The 16950-nt window shown below is 46.4% G+C and overlaps 1 long non-coding RNA gene across 1 annotated transcript; it reads right to left on the reverse strand.

Annotated features, from left to right (window-relative positions):
* Positions 1 to 254: 254 nt before the first annotated feature.
* On the reverse strand, positions 255 to 3520 carry LOC141021142 (uncharacterized). The gene is made up of 2 exons (XR_012181151.1): positions 610 to 3520; positions 255 to 492 (listed from the first exon to the last, which is right to left on the reverse strand). It is a non-coding gene; the product is annotated as an uncharacterized lncRNA (long non-coding RNA).
* Positions 3521 to 16950: the final 13430 nt, after the last annotated feature.

A 16950-nucleotide genomic window follows, 5' to 3' on the forward strand; every position in this document is an offset into this window, starting at 1 on the left:
ATTGAAGCAGTCTAGGTCGTTGGATTGACATAATTTGATGGCCAAGATTAATTGGATATGCCCCTTTGGGTCTTTTTATATTGATATATATATAGATGATGTAGATATAGATAGATGATACTAAATATAGTATCACGCGGTACTCACTATCAAAAGGTATTGTAAACCTGCTTCGTGAGTTTCCATTCCAGGAAGGATCGCGTTTATTTAGCATGTCTTAATGTGTTTACATTTTGTATTGTAGCAAAAAGATATAGTAGTAAATTATTGCATTTATTATATCATGAGAAGATACATATTGTTCTTCTTCGTTGCTTGCACATACGAGCTTGTAAGAACATTATTCTGACCCATCCTTGCTACAGCAACAGAATGTCCTTCCAAATTGTTTTACGCAAGAACTCGCTTTTGCCTCGTAACCTTGGCTAGCACATGTATCCTTGCATTTACCATCTGAGCAATTCGGCGTATCATCACAATTCCCTATACGAGCTGTGGAGAATAAAATGTAATGCAACAAAAATAATCAGAACGCCACAATAACTCCAACAAATGGTACAAAAATATAAAACTATATGTGCAAGTAAATAAAAATGTTTATGTGCCTACCTGATGTATCATATGATTGGGCAGTGGTTAAGATGGCCAACAAAGCCACTATGCCTAGTACCCATGTGATTTTGCTTCCAAAAGCCATGGATAAGAGCTACACACTCCTTCTGTTGTATAGTTCTTCCGGTAAAATGTTATAGAACTAGTGATGTCGTTTCTTGTGTTTATATAGAGGGCCACTAAAATTGGTCGCAATCAATGTCTTCCATATTTGTTCTTTCATGATAAATGATTTCTCCCATATCCAAGCACATTATTATTAGGATACATTCATGGCAATAAACTCATTCCTATTTATTCTAGTATGCTGAATATTTTCTCCCAAGATCAGACTCATTGGTTGTTCAAGGTAAATCATTAAAATAGATTGCACGTAACATTGATGTTTTTGGCTTAAATCTTCTACATTATTTTTTGTCAATCATTCCTATGCTAGCTGGAATTAATCAATTCTACTGAGTATTGGTAAATTGTTGATCCAACGATATGTCGAAGAAGTAGGAACGCGACGGAATCATGTAGTGGTCTATCAGGACAACACCACGGGTTATATAGGTTCAGGCCTCCCCGAGGACAATAGCCTTAGTGGCGCGTGTATTGCACTGATATCAAAGAAGGATAACAAGGGCCTTGGAGACTAATCAAGATAGGATCTACAACTAGGCAGGAGATGGGATGTGCCATCACGTCTAACATATCCGAAGTAATGCTTACATGGCTATATGGATGGAATTTTTTACAAGGCTTTTATAATTGGTTTAGTTTCCTTTTCTCATTGTAATATGCATTATGATCCCATTGCATTGATCCCATTATTCCATAGACTATAGCATGCCCATATCATTTTGTTGAGTTTGGTTTGCCTTGTTACCAGATTATTTATAGTTTGGCACAATGTTTGTTTCTATCTATATCATGTAGGGTTTTGCGCCAAAGTTGCAAATTCTTCTATTCCTGTAGAATTCTCTGCACTCGACACACTGTTCTCATATCATTGATCGAGTGGCATCTTCATTTGTACACAAAATATGGTATGTATATGTTGCATGACTGACCGACACACAACATGTAGCATGTCTATTCCTAAGTGGCGAGACATGTGTGACTCAACTCTTGGGTAAAGATGTACACCCTTTGCAAAAGCATTCAATCTGCTCGACTAGCCACTATCCACGGTATTGGGTAAATTAATATGGTTAGCTCTTTTAAGCTGAGCCCCTTGGCAGGGATGTTCTAAAATAGGTTGTGGTTAAGTCACTCAGGGTATTGGTAGGCCGTCATGGGGCACCCGAAAACCACTTGGCAAGGCCATAATTCGAGGCTATAGAAGATTAGGCGAAGCCCTAGTGGTCAATATGTATTTTAGTTCATTGTTAGTTAGTTGCATGCCTGTCATCTTGCAACCAGTTATACATACACTAACTTGTTAATTCTGGAATTTCTGCGTTGTTAGGAAATTTCCTCAGAGGAGAACATGATAACCCATGGTTGTGCGCAAGTGATTTCAATGAGTTGCTCGATGAGAATGATCAATCTGGACTCTGGAGGTGTGCACAGGGAGGAGTACGTGGATGATGGATGGTTTTCGGGAGGTGGTCAATTTCTATCGCTTCACAGATTTTGGCATAACTCGAAAGGACTAAAGGCTAAAGCTAGAACATCTATAGTGACAGATGAGGGCGAATCGTAACTTAGAAGAAGGCCACCTTCAAACTGCTTAAAATCAAGAAATTGTAAGGATGTTGGACTACCGCGTATTTGGGACTACAGGCAGCAGGGAAACAGAAGCTCTTTGAGAACACAATGGTTGCACACATCTAGAGAACCGAGTCTGATCCTTGTGCCTTGCTAGTTGGCATTAGTACATCAGACTGGGATAACGGGGGTGGTCGGCAGAGGCCGTTCAAGTTCGAAAGTGCATGTAGTAGGCATGGAGCGTACCATAGAGGATTATTGGGTGCCGATTAACTAAAATTTGGAGCATGTCTATGAAGCACTTGGTGAGGTTAAAGACATAGTAGATACTACGGAAATGGAGCAAGGAGGAATTTGCTCTGTCAAAAAAAGCTAAAGACTATGTGTGCAATGTTATAAAGAGTGAGAGCTAAATCCCTGTGGAAGGGTGAGGGAGTCCTGGATTAAGGGGTCCTCGGGCGTCCGGCCTGTTAGCTATGGGCCGGACTGATGGGCTGTGAAGATACAAAGACCGAAGACTCTACCCGTGTCCGGATGGGACTCTCCTTGGCGTGGAAGGTAAGCTTGGCGACCAAATATGAAGATTCCTTTCTCTGTAACCGACTTTATGTAACCCTAGATCCCTCCGGTGTCTATATAAACCGGAGGGCTAGGTCCGTAGAGAGGAAGGATAATCATAGTCATACAGACTAGACTTCTAGGTTTTTAGCCATTACGATCTCGCGGTAGATCAACTCTTGTAACACTCATATTCATCAAGATCAATCAAGCAGGAAGTAGGGTATTACCTCCATAGAGAGGGCCCGAACCTGGGTAAACATTGTGTCCCCCGTCTCCTGTTACCATTGACCTTAGACGCACAGTTCGGGACCCCCTACCCGAGATCCGCCGGTTTCGACACCGACATTGGTGCTTTCATTGAGAGTTCCACTGTGCCATCGTCAAAAGGTTTGATGGCTCCTTCGACCATCTACAGCGATGCTGTCTAAGGGGAAGTCTTCCTCCCCGGACAGATCTTCGTATTCGACGGCTTCGCACTGCGGGCCAACTCGCTTGGCCATCTGGAGCAGATCGAAAGCTACGCCCCCGGCCATCAGGTCAGATTTGGAAACTTGAACTTCGTCGCGGATATCCGTGGAGACTTGAGCTTCGACGGATTCGAGACCATGGCAGCCGCTCCCTGCCACCACGATGAACATGATGTAGATCTGTCATCAGACCATACCCAGGAGATAGCACCTATTGCTGCTCTGGCCTTAGATCCGGAGCAGATCGCGCCATCCGAGGATGGGAAGCTCAACCCCGCCATGGAAGCCACAGATTCAGCGGCATTGGAGCCGCACACAGACCTAACTTCAAGTGACATCTATGTCACCAGAACCACGGACTTGTCTCCGGTCACAGGTTCCGAACCATGTGCGTCCGCATACCTCGAGCTTGATCGGACATCTATTGTCGAATTTAGCTCCGCGGACATCTTCCGGCACTCGCCACTAGGCGACGTGCTAAACTCATTAAAAAATCTATCCTTGGCGGGGGACTCACAGCCGAATGATATCCAGTTCGAACTAGAGGCTGATGATGGAGAATTTCGTTTCCCACCCACCGCCCACTTCATAGCCACTGTCGAGGACCTAACCGACATGCTTGATTACGGCTCCGAGGACATCGACGGTATGGACGGCGATGCCGATGAGGAGCAGGGCCAAAACCCGCCGCTTACCGGACGCTGGACGGCCACTTCTTCATACGACATATACATGGTGGATACACCTAAAGAAACTAACGACGATGACAAACCCAGGCGTCAGTGGCGCCGCTCTAAGTCACGTTATGCAAAAAATAGCAATACCAGCACTGGAGTAAACAATACTCCGGACTATGCCGAAGACAATGAAGACCCTGTTGGGGCAATCTCCGAACAGGATGGACGGGAAAACGGGCAAGTTAGCCCTGACGAACAGGCCATACACGACGACTCAGAGGACATTAACTACCTTCCGCTCTCCGAGGATGAGGTGAGCCTCGGCAACGAGGATTTCATCGTGCCTGAGGAACCTCTCGAGCAGGAGCGCTTCAAGCGCCGGCTAATAGCCACTGCAAGGAGCCTGAAAAAGAAGCAGCAGCAGCTTCAAGCTGACCAAGACCTGCTCAACGATAGATGGACGGATGTCCTAGCAGCCGAAGAATACGGCCGCAAGCGCCCAGCCAAAAGCTACCCGAAGCGCAAATTACTACCTCAGTTCGATGACGAGGCGCCAGAGCCCGCACCATCATTGCGCAATGCAGCTGACCGACCACTACGTGGTCGGGATAAAGCAGCAACTCAAGCCGAACAGCAGCCCGCCCTGCCTCATCGTAAAGGCAGAAATAAAACAGCTCGTGGTTATACATACGACCTTCGGCAGGACCTGGACAATAGAGCAGGACATACCAGATCGATCTACAGATCGCGAGGACGTGCCCCGACACGTGACGATGACTATCTATTCGGACGTGACAGGCCTAGTCACACCCAGGCCGAAAACCACAGACGGACTCCATCGGAGCTACGTCGCAATGTGGCCCAATATAGAGGCGCCGCACACCCTCTTTGCTTCACGGACGAAGTAATGGAGCGCGAATTCCCACAGAAGGAAACCCGTGAATATCGAATCATATGATGGAACAACTGACCCCGTGGTATGGATCGAGGATTTCCTTCTCCACATCCATATGGCCCGCGGAGATGACCTTCATGCCATCAAATACCTCCCACTAAAACTCAAAGGGCCATCTCGGCACTGGCTAAACAGTCTGCCTGAAAACTCTATTGGAAGTTGGGAGGATTTGGAAGACGCCTTCCGCGACAACTTCCAAGGTACATATGTCCGGCCACCAGATGCCGATGACTTAAGTCACATCGTCCAGCAGCCCGGAGAGTCAGCCAGGAAGCTCTGGACTAGGTTCTTAGTTAAAAATAACCAAATCGTTGACCATCCGGACGCGGAAGCCCTAGCGGCCTTCAAACACAGCGTCCGGAACGAGTGGCTCGCCCGCCACCTCGGTCAAGAAAAACCAAAATCCATGTGAGCCCTTACCGCTCTGATGACCCGCTTTTGCGCGGGAGAAGACAGCTGGCTAGCTCGTAGAAGCAACAGCGCCAGCGATTCAGGCACTTCCGAAGTCCGAGACGGCAATGGCAAGCCACGACGCAGTAAACACAAACGTCACAATGATAATGAAAGAACGCACGACACAGCAGTCAACGCCGGATTCAGCGGTCCCAAACCCGGTCAACGGAAAAAGCCATTCAAGGTAAACAGAGACGGACCATCCAATTTAGACAAGATATTGGATCGGCCCTGCCAGATCCATGGCAACCCCGATAAACCAGCGAATCACACCAACAGAAGTTGTTGGGTCTTCAAACAGGCCGGCAAGCTCAACGTCGAACACAAGGGGAAGAGGCCGCCCGGTGACAGCGACGACGAAGAGACTCACCAACCAAATACCGGGGGTCAGAAGCAATTTCCCCCCAAAGTAAAAACAGTGAACATGGTATACGTGACACACACATCCATAGGGGAGCATGAGAAGCACTCCCTCCGGACTAAGGATCATACTACGGCCACTTCAGCTGAAGTACAAAGCGGTCTTATTAAACCGCATAATTTGTCGGCCATTAAGCCGCCGGTCTCCATTCAGCAGGACGGACCAATTTCAGAGCTGGACTAGCAGTTCGGCTTCTGCCGTCCGCCCCATACACCTGCGAAATTTGTACCGCGCATACATAACTATGCACTTAAAATACCCTGGACATCGGCGGAAGCACAATACGGACGGGCCTACAAGTACGCTCATAACCTCCTTCCTTTTTTTTCTAAACACTACAGGAATCAGCTAGTTTGTCGTCTGGCGGTAACAGACGGCAAAGAGCGGAATACAGACGGCAAAGAGTTTGCCGTCAGCCGGCTGACGGCAAAGAGGATGGCGACAAAGACTGCTTTGCCGTCAGCTTTTATTCGGGCATACGGCAAAGATTTTGCCGTCAGCCAAACTACTTTTGCCGTCCTGCACGTATACCCCAGACGGTAAAGAAAAGCATCGTTGCTATCAGCTAGAATCTGTGCCTTTGCCCTCTGCCTCAAAAATCACTAACGGCAAAGAATGTTTTTATATTAAAAAAAGGAACAAACAGACCACGACAAAAACCACAATATCCATCAACACTTGCTGTTCCAGTACTCCACGGATGAATTTCACAATACAAAATTGTTCCATTTCACAAAATAAATAGATTACACACGAACGGATTACACAGAGTAGATGCAAATGAATTAGTACACGCAAATGAATTACACAGCATACAAGAGGCATATCTCACCAAAAAAATTACAAGAGGGATGGGACTCAAGGCGTCCACCACTGCAACGGAGCTTGCCACGCTCATCCACGAGGTGGTGCGGCACTGCAGCATCAAGGGATGGGGCCGGTGGCTGGTGGGGGCGACGGGATAGGGGCCGGAGGCCGGCAGGGGCAAAGCAGGACGGTGCTGGCTTGGCGGCGCCGGAGGCGGAGAGGAAAGGAGCTGGCGGCCGGTGGGGGCGACCGGGGACGGGGTCGGCGGCCGGCGGGGGACGGGGCCGGAGCCGGCGGCCGACGTGGGCGACGGGGTAGGAGCGCTGAGGTCGGCCGTGGCGGTCGGTGTGCGAGGTGGTGGCCGGTGAGGCTAGGGTAGTCGAGGTGGTGGGGGCGCCGGTGTGGTCTGGATCGAGAGGGAGAGAGAGGTACGAGAGAGAGAGAGAATCGTGGTGGGCAGGTGGGCAGGTGGGGGTGGGGTGGAGGATAAGGTGAGGTCGTGGGGCACGTGGGCCGTTGGGCGTCGGGTGGAGGATAAGGTGGATGTGTGCACCAGATTCTGCCATGTCACGGATCCGCGTGATCGATCCGTGGGCTGTGTTTCTTCTTTGCCGTCTGCATTTATATTACAGACGGCAAAGAGCTCACTTTGCCGTCGGCATTTTATATTACAAACTGTAAAGATCTTTGTCGTCTGTAATATAGAATGCAGACGGCAAAGTGAGCTATTTGCCGTCTGTGTTTTTTTCCGCAGACGGCAAAGTATATTTTGCCATCAGTTTTTCTTTGCCGTCTACTGATGACGGCAAACCCTTTCTTTGCCGTCTGTCCGATGAAAAGCTGACGGCAAAGACGCCCCTTGACTGCAAATTAGCTGTTTCCCGTAGTGAAACTACTCTTTCTTTTTCATTATCCTTTACCACAGGTGGCTCAAAGGCTGGTCATCTCATTGACTCTATCGGAGTCCGGGTTCGTACATTCACCCAAAGGTTATTCCTGTTAAGGAATCCCTTTACCGAGGAAAGGCGGCGCAGACGTGCGACAGGAGGTCCAAAACAACTTTTTGTAGACCGCACTCTCTATTTCGAGCCAGTAAAGTGCCTTTTTCCTCAGCCTTCGACCCCTGGCATGTCAAATAGCCGGGATGGCGGCGTTGTTATCTGTAAAATAACGATTGGCATATCACTCAGGTCCCGTGAACATAATCCGTATTCAGTATTTGCTTTTTTGTAAAAAAACTGAATTTTGCTCCTTTGGTTGTTTCACACACACCTCGGCACAAAATTGCCAGGGGCTCGGTATGGGAACAAATGAGTTGCCGACAAGTCCGAACAGCTTATTAGCTTACTTCGGCGTCGCGAGTTTGGTCTTATATGCATCAGCTCCGAATCATGTCTTGGGTCAATAGTTGGGTTGCCCGGCTCCTGTGCTTGCTACCTTATGTTCCGCTCTATCGGCTAGGGTAGTAAAGGGAGAACTACTGCGATTGTGCTTCCGGTTCATCTGGTCAAGCACCTCAGTAGAGAAAGCCGAAAACTGACTGTCATGATGAGGCGAGAGTTGGTCAACCACTCAATGACTTATCGGAATCTTTGTGGGTGGGAGAGCCTATCGATCCCTTGGCAATGGCCATCTGGAAGAATTACGCTCCAAACAAATGTAGAATTTTCCTCTGGCTGGCAAACAAGAATCGTCTCTTCACCAACGAACGGCGTTTTCACAGAGGCATCACAACTTCTCCGGCTTGCCCTCTCTGTCCGGGGACGGAGTTCGTAAACCACCTGCTTCTGCACTGCCCGGAGCTCACTACTCTGTGGGGAGAACTCTCCTCTCTCACTCCAGGTATACCCGCAGATCTTTGGGATCTTTGGGCCAACGACATGCAGAATAAAATTCGCTCTACAATAATCCTCGCCATCCTTTGGAACATTTGGAAAAGAAGGAATGCAAAAGTCTTCAGGGATGACACTCGACCGGTTCACCTCATCGCTCGTTCTGCCGCTGATGATGTTCTGCTTGGTCTAGCAGATGTAATAATGAGCAAGCGCAAGGTTTGCTGCGCGACTGGGGTACCATGTTGTTTCACCTATCTATGAGATTGTAAACTAAAGCCGGATACCTCTGCTCCTCCTCCCTCCTCTGTTCCTCTGCTGCAAATATTATCTGGTTATTAATGCAAAGGTTCAGGCCGGCGTAAGCCCGCCGTAGCGCCGTCAAAAAAAAAAGTTGATATGCTTGGGAGGAGAGTGGGAGTTAAAACATACCTTCAGTGTTTGGCAGTGCTAAAACAGCCTGGAGCGTGATCTCTGTTTCATTGCAGTAGGAGTAAAGTTGAGGATATATAGCTGTGATGAAGAACTTGATCCTTCCATTTATCACTCTAGAATGCAATGGTATTTCCTATTCCAGAGATACATAGAGCATTTTCTTTGTAGAGTGGCAAAAGTTCTGCACAGATTTTCACCAGAATGATCCAACTGGTTTGTCACTAGGAAGGTGTTGAGAGTAGCATGTTTCCCAGACCTTCTGTACTCTACATAGCTAGCAGCAGGAATTTAGCTGCTGGGAAACAGTATGCACTCAACCTTCTGTTGTTTATGTTTGTTTAGGATTTCACTAAATCATTATATGAAATGGGGGGCCCCCGATAATTTTGGTACTTGTAGGTTACTCTGCTGTTTGTTGTGCATGCAGTGCAAATATATGGTCAAATGAAGTTCCATTTCATTTAGGCAGCTCTTGCTGCTCTCAATTTGTCTAGGTAATTGTTAAACAGCAAGTCGGTCAACCTGCTAGGTTTCAGGTTCTCAAACTGAATCTACTGCATGATGCATGCGCTCTTCTCCAGTTCGATCTCTTGAAAAAGGGCAGAGCAGCCGATCAGAGGAAGATGCTGCAGCAACTAAAGGAGACATATGGCAGAATTTCACAAGTAAACCCTACAACATGGAGACAAATATGGAGCCAAGTTTGTTGGTAATGTATAGTTCGATTGCTCTGTCCGATATGAGTAATCTCATATCTATCATCGGTTCCATCATAGTTTCAATCGTATGCACGTTTTTTCTTTTTTGACAAAGGAAATATATTAATATCACGGAGATACCAATTACACCCGGCCTCTACAACGACGAGATGTCCTAAAGACATTACAGATGCACGCAACCCAAAAACAAAAAGAAGAAGAAAAAACGAAAGATCCCGCTACAGTGATCGATTCGTTGTCACTGCAGCACGAACCACCACCAAGACAACACTCTAAGTCCAAATTCTCCAAAAGCGACACCTCCAAGAAGGAAATAGTGCACAAGCGCCATCGTCGCCCTATCATAGATCTTAGGATTTCACCCAGAAGAAAATCTGCATTCGCAAAATCAGAACTTAGCTAAATCGGAATTTATTTCTTCTTGTTGTTCAATTTCGCATGGCAGGTTCAGTCGGAGCATGAAGATGAAGATGACTAATAGGGCAAGATGCAAAGGATATGTATGTCCATCTGCTGCTAGTTATTCTCTTTTGCGTATTCTTCTTACCTTTTTCTGTACCAAAAATCCAGAACCATTCTCTTCATCTCCATGGTGAATTTTGTTCTTATTTTCTTTCACAAGAATTGGGATTTTAGTTTATCAAGGGCCAAAGAGGATAGGAATATCAACGAGACAAAGAAATTTCATGTTCAACACTTTTTCATTTGAGTCGTCTCATGCAAGAGAAAAAGTGTCGTCAACAATTGCATACTACTTCTTCGAGAAGATATGTCGTTTTTACCAAAAGATGAGAAAAAAACTCAAGGAATATATATCACGTACAATATGTAGAAACCACTGTTATAGCTGCAATCATGCATTCAGATACTCCCTGTAGTGTCCAGGATAGATTAGCACAAGAATGGCATGTTGTTCATTAGCACAAAAAGGACTCGTACATCAAATACCAGATGAGAGGGATGGACTTTAGTTCATCCTAAACTACTTTCCCGGACAGCCAAATGACTGAGGCAACACTGTAGGAATGTGGGCACCCCAGCCTAGGCGGTAACATTGGTGCACTCGGCGGTAAGCCTCGATAGCTGTAGCGGTACAGTCCATCAACTCCGTCCTCGGTGGCAGCAGTCACAGACATTTCTCATCCTTGGTGGCGGCAGCTCCGTTGAGAGGAGGATGGGCACATGTAGAATCCTATGTATGACTCGGCGCGACATGAAGGAAGGCATTAATGGGAGGCGAGACACCAAAGGAGGCATGCCAATGGAGGCGCATGGATAGTGGTGGTTTTCATTGTACGGATGGCGCGTGGTACAACAGGAGCGTCGACCACGACTTTCACCATGACTACAGGGAGTGGAACAGGAGAGATGTAGTGTGACGCTGAATCAAGGAGAGATCAGAGAGGAGATGGGATGTGGTGTCGGATCGGGGAGATATAGGAGACGGGGCGGGAATGCTCAATGGAAAAGGGGGAATGGGAGGTGGGGAGGTGACCCAATAGACCTGGGTGCATGGGGTGGGTACCCATTCGTAACAAAAAACGATGGGAGTTGAAGACGGAAAAAAATAGAAACAAGACGCGCGGGGGGGAGGGGGGTGGCTTTTTTGTGTGTCAAAATCATAAGATCTATTATCGTAGTTCAACGGAAGTACAAAATATCTCAAATATAATAAAAGTTATATCAGGATTCCATAACCACCGACCACTATTTCCGCCAGAACGAGCCGCCGACACGCGGCCGTCGCCGCTCCTCTACCGAAGCCGCCTTGACTTTGTCGATGACAACCGGGAAGTCATCATGCATGTGCCCCTAAGAACCAGCGCCCCGCAGCCGCGGTTGTCTCCATTGAACCCTTGCATAGACCCGACCAAATCTTGTCACAAGACGAGAAACATTGACCTCACCGCCCCAAGAACATGGCATGAATATACGCCGGAGCGTTATCGACTACGTCTAGACGGACGAACTCAAGGAGAACCGGAGCCCGGAAGACAAACCCGAAGAAGCGCAACCATCCGTCTGAGTGTCACGCCTGCAAAGAATAAAAACCCTAACCTAAATACTAATGGGAGCTGAGGCACCGGGATTCTCCTCCCCACCAACGTCGCCAGTCGTTAGGGGAGGAAACAAAAGGACATATATTGATTTCTTTGTTGCAATTGATTATATATGACGTTGGGAAGGCTTGATGAAGCGATCGAGCGAACAAGGTGATAGTGAAAGCTAGATCTTTCTTTGTAAGTAGTAGCGAATTGGTGATGGCCTGGTATGATTGAGGTGAGAGGAAGCGATTAATGTTGTTAATGTGGCTTGCAAAATAAATGTGCCATTAACGTTGTTTCTAAGTCAGTTGTAGTTAGTGTTGTTTTCAAGTCCAATTACAATTAATATGTTGTTTTAAGTATTTTCGGTAATGTGGAGGATACATCATTAGAGCCATGAGGGACATTCGGTAATGTGGTTGAATAGCTTTGATCATATGGATTCACACAAATAATCTTGCTTTTATAGGTATTGGTAGTAGATTGGCTTAGCTTTTGAAATTCCTTCGACGTAGTGTTTCACAAAGGTAAACCAATTTGCTTGAGGCCAGCTCACCCAACAAATGATCATATGCAGAGGAAATTTGAGGCAAGTCAGTACAGATGCCTTATTCTTGTGTCCTACCCAACGAAAAAAATAGCACGCTATTTCGCGGTTATAGCGCGGTTATAGCATATTCGGAAGGGAGACGTTACGTTTTGACAAAATCGGCCGCTACGGCGCTAATCGCGTAATTAGCGCGCTACACACGCTATAACGTTGTAGCGTTTTAACGTTATAACGTGCAGACCATGCAAAACTAAAATAAGCACAGCCCAGCAGGCCCAGCAGGCCCACTCCTTTTATCAGTCTCCCATCTAACTGGCTAACCCTAGTTCTCACATCTCATCCCCTTCCCAGTTCCCAGCCCAGATGAGCGGCGGCGGCGGCGGCAACATCTGGGCGTGAGCGCAGGCGGCGACAACATCTAGTCATCAGCACGGCGGCAACATCTTCACATGAGCAGCGGCGGCATCATCATCTCGCGGCGGCGGCGTCCTCCATGTCGACTCCATCCTATTCCTAGCACAGACGGGCGATGTCAACCGCACCGTCGGCAAGTCAACCACCAGGTAATCAAGCATCCACACCGTCACATACCCACTTTCCCTTGTGCCATCTCCATGCCCTCCCCGTCTCCCGCTATGCCGCCGGCAAGGGCACCACCAGGTGAACGCCGGCAAGAGCACCAACAAAGGGAAGTAGGATTCAGAAGGAGATCCCTGTATATTCAGTTATTCATAGAAAGATGTAGGATCCAGGTGCATATTTACATTTAATTTTTTCTCCATTCTCAAATCAGAACTTGCAATGCTTTCTTAACTCCGGTTTTTACTCTTAATGAAGCTGATTGGTGGTCCAATCATGGGTCAAGTGCACCAAATCTCAGGGTATTGGCGATGCGGATTTTGAGTTTGACATGCAGCTCCTCGGCTTGTGAGAGGAATTTCAGTGTTTTTCAGCAGGTCAGAAAGATGCATGCCATATGTCAACTTGTTTATTGTCTATCCATGTGTTGATTGAAGTAGAAAGATCCTTGACATACGTTTTAGTACTTATAGTAGGACTATTTGGTGCTTGTCAATTGTCATGCTACCTTGAGCATCATGTTTGAATCTTAACCAGTATCATGTTTGAACAACTCATAACCAGAATAGTCTTTTGCTTTTAAGAAGAGGAAGAAGAATGTTAACCAGAATAGTCTTTTGCTTTTAAGAAGTGGAAGAAGAATGTGCTAATTATCAGTTCTTCATTGTCACATTAGAAGGACAACCCGGTATCTTTGTCATACTTTTCTTGCATTGGTTTCGTTGTTTTTTCATACTAAGATATCATTGCTCTAATCCCATCACCTACAGATTCACACAAAAAGACGCAATAGGCTACTTCATGACAAAATGAGAGACCTTGTGTTCATCAAGTTCAACTCCAAACTAAAGCAAAAGAGAGGGATGAAAAACAGGGACCCAATTGAGGACCACACATTTGTAGATGTTGTAGAAGATGAAGGCAATGAGTGGATCACTGGTGTTGTGCCTATTGAAGGAGTGCAAACAGGATTTGAACCTGAAGATGTACAAGTTGTAGAACCAACATTAGAAGGAGAAGTTGCTCCATCAAAAAGAAAGATAGTGTCTCAATCTCGTCCTAGGAAGAAGAAGAAGTTGCTTCCTATTTATCGTGATGATGAGTTGCAATCAGCTGAGTCTTCTTCTGAATCGGAAGATGATGACATGCATTTACCAGTGAGTGATTCTGAATAATCTCATTGTGCTATGTTGTAATGTTGTTGCCTTCGGTGGCTGTTGGTGTAGACTATCTTAAAAGTCTGTGTGTCATTTTGTGTTGTATTGTTGCTGCCCCGGTGGCTGTTGATGTTAGAGACTCTTAAAACTATGGTTGTTGAAGAGACTTACCTTAAAATTGTAGTTGTTGATGTTAAAGACTATGGTTGTTGTTGCCCAGGGTCGCTGTTGATGTTTGTTGATGTTAGAGACTTTTAAAATTGTAGTTGTTGATGTTAGAAACTATTGAAACTGTTTGAGACTTACTACTTTTATGTGCTGGATTTGGCCCTTATGCATATATTGCTTGCTCGTATGAAAAATTTAGTTGCTTAAATACTTTATTTCTAGATATATTTGAATTTTTTTTGCAAACGCTATTCTGAAATATAGCATGCTATTAGCGCGCTATAACTTGTGTAGCATTTAGAGAAGGGCCTCGCTATATTTTGTAGCGCGCTATTTTTTTCGTTGGTCCTACCTAATGCAAACTAGAGGAATATTAACAAGCATTTGCGAGTAATCATAAATCTAGACGAAACAGACTATCCAGCAAATGGAAGAAGAGCCATTTATTTATTGTTCCATACATATTACAAGGTAGTATGAGCACGACGATGTATGATGGAAGGTTTAAAACATGTATGCAAGCAGATCAATCATCAAACTAGACACACTAGAAATAAAACTTGAATTAACGGCGAACGGAATCAGATGCACTCGCATTATTTACTTAGTTTATTCGAGCCAGGATTACATGGCGTGTGGTCTATCCGATGACCGGAGTCCGGGAGACGATTGGCGGGTCGCCAGCGTAGCACCAGACGAGGACGCGGTTATATTCGATATTTGGCGGCTCCAGTTCACCCTCGGCCCATATAAAGGCAAACACGTCCGGCCGCTCCGTCTCGATAACTCTAATGGCTTCACCGGCAGGCACCCCCACCAGTTCCGGCCACGCCGACTTGTTTGAATGCAGTTCCCTCGGCATGTCTTTCCCTGATAATACGATTACTGAGGATTAATAATCAAGCATACATAGAAAATAATTGAACAACGCATGCAGTCATCATGCATGGATGATCAGAGAGAGAGAGAGAGAGAGAGATTCCATGGGTGATTAGTCATCAGGGTTCATTAGCAAATTAACCTGCAGATGAGAGGAAGAAGTCGAGCCAAGAACTGCTTGTACTGCAATTGCTCTATCTCTTGTGATTATTGCATGCGCTTACGATTATAGGCCTAGTGCCCTCTGTATTTATATATGTACCTCCACAAAAAATGCATTGCATGTCGTGTCGATGACAACAATGCATATATAATGCTGCATCGCGTCAACCGCCCTTCGCCTACATGATTTGTACTTGCAATACGCTGCCGATGATGCCAGCAACCAATAGCATCTTTGACCAGGATGCACTGATGTATTGTCTGATATCATCAGTTTCTAAACACATGATCCCATGTTTGCTTCATATTCCCTTCGTTCCAAAATATAAGGTGTATTGCTTTGTTAAAAGTCAAACTTGTGCCTGTTTGACTATGTTTTTAGATTTAAAAAAGTATTAATATCTCCTCCTTCAAAGAAAGAAAGCTAGGGTTTCTGCCTCTCGCCGGCGCCGCCGCAGGTCTGCCTCGTCTCCGGTGGCCCTAGGGCCATGGAGGGGCGGTGGATCCTGCCAAGGGCCGGCGGGAGGGCTCCGTTTTCAGTCGTTTTTTTCCTGTCTTGTTAGGGTTTGTGTCCTGCTCAGGATGGCGAGACGGTGGCGGCTCCCTGAAGATGGAATAAAGGTCTCCCCGCCTAGCCCCCGTTCCGGCGGTGCATCTAGCATCGTTGGTAGGCGTGTGGAGGTGTGTCTCCGGCGGATCTATCTTTGGTGGATTTTCTCGGATCTCGTCGTTGTTCGTCTACATTCGTGTGTCTTCGGGTTGAATCCTTCCAACCTACGTTATTCTTCATCGGCGGCGGTTACTGTTCTGGTGCGCTGGTCCTATGGGGCCTTAGCACGACGACTTCCCGACTGTCTGCTATAACAAGTTGTGCCCGACTCCGGCAATGGAGGGGTGATGACGGCGGCACGCCTTCGGCTCGCTTCAGTGCTTGTAGTCATCGCTAGGTGGTCTGCGGATCTGGATGAATTTTTTATTTCTGGTGTTCGTTGTACTGCCATGATTGAAGATGAATAGATTGGAAGTTTTTCTGCAAAAAAAAGTATTAATATCTATAATACCAAATTTGCATCATTGGATCCATTACGAAAACTTATTTCATATTTGTTTTTTTTCATTGCAGATGTTAATATTTCATTCAATAATCCTGTTCTAAAACATTTGCATGACTTCCAGAGAAATTTATGCACCTTATATTCCAGAACGGATGGCGTATATATTGTCTTCTAGATTTCCAATTATAGAAATGATATGGCATCAAAACTACCACTATGTCAGACTAGAAATTGTGGATAGATGTACACATCTGTTTTAGAAACTCATAGCCCATATCCAAAAATATAAGGCCGGTCGCATCCCACGCCATACGATGCGATATCTGCTAGCCATTGATATGCCCCGCTTGACAAGCTGCAACGCATCGTCGTCGATACCCACCATGGGCACGCGTGAGGCTACCGAGCTCGAAGCACCGCCGCACTACCATCTCGCCGCCGCTCGCCACCCTTGCAAAACCTCCTTCCCGCATTCGAAAACATCGCTCCATGGAGCTTGCATCACCGGCTCTCGCTGGTTCCAACACGAATCCTTGCCCGCAACTGCAGTCTCCTCGTTCTCGCCGAGAACCTTGCAGCTGTCGCAGCATCCACCCCGTCGTTGTGCTTATACACGCTGCAGTAGACGGTCCCAGCAAAATCTTTTGCAAGTCGCAGCAAAACTCAATGACGATCCCGGCAAAAACGTTTGCCTGTCATAGCAAAATAGCTGTTGTAGGTC

The sequence above is a fragment of the Aegilops tauschii genome, chromosome 4 (genome assembly GCF_002575655.3).
Source record: "Aegilops tauschii subsp. strangulata cultivar AL8/78 chromosome 4, Aet v6.0, whole genome shotgun sequence".
NCBI lineage: Eukaryota > Viridiplantae > Streptophyta > Magnoliopsida > Poales > Poaceae > Aegilops > Aegilops tauschii.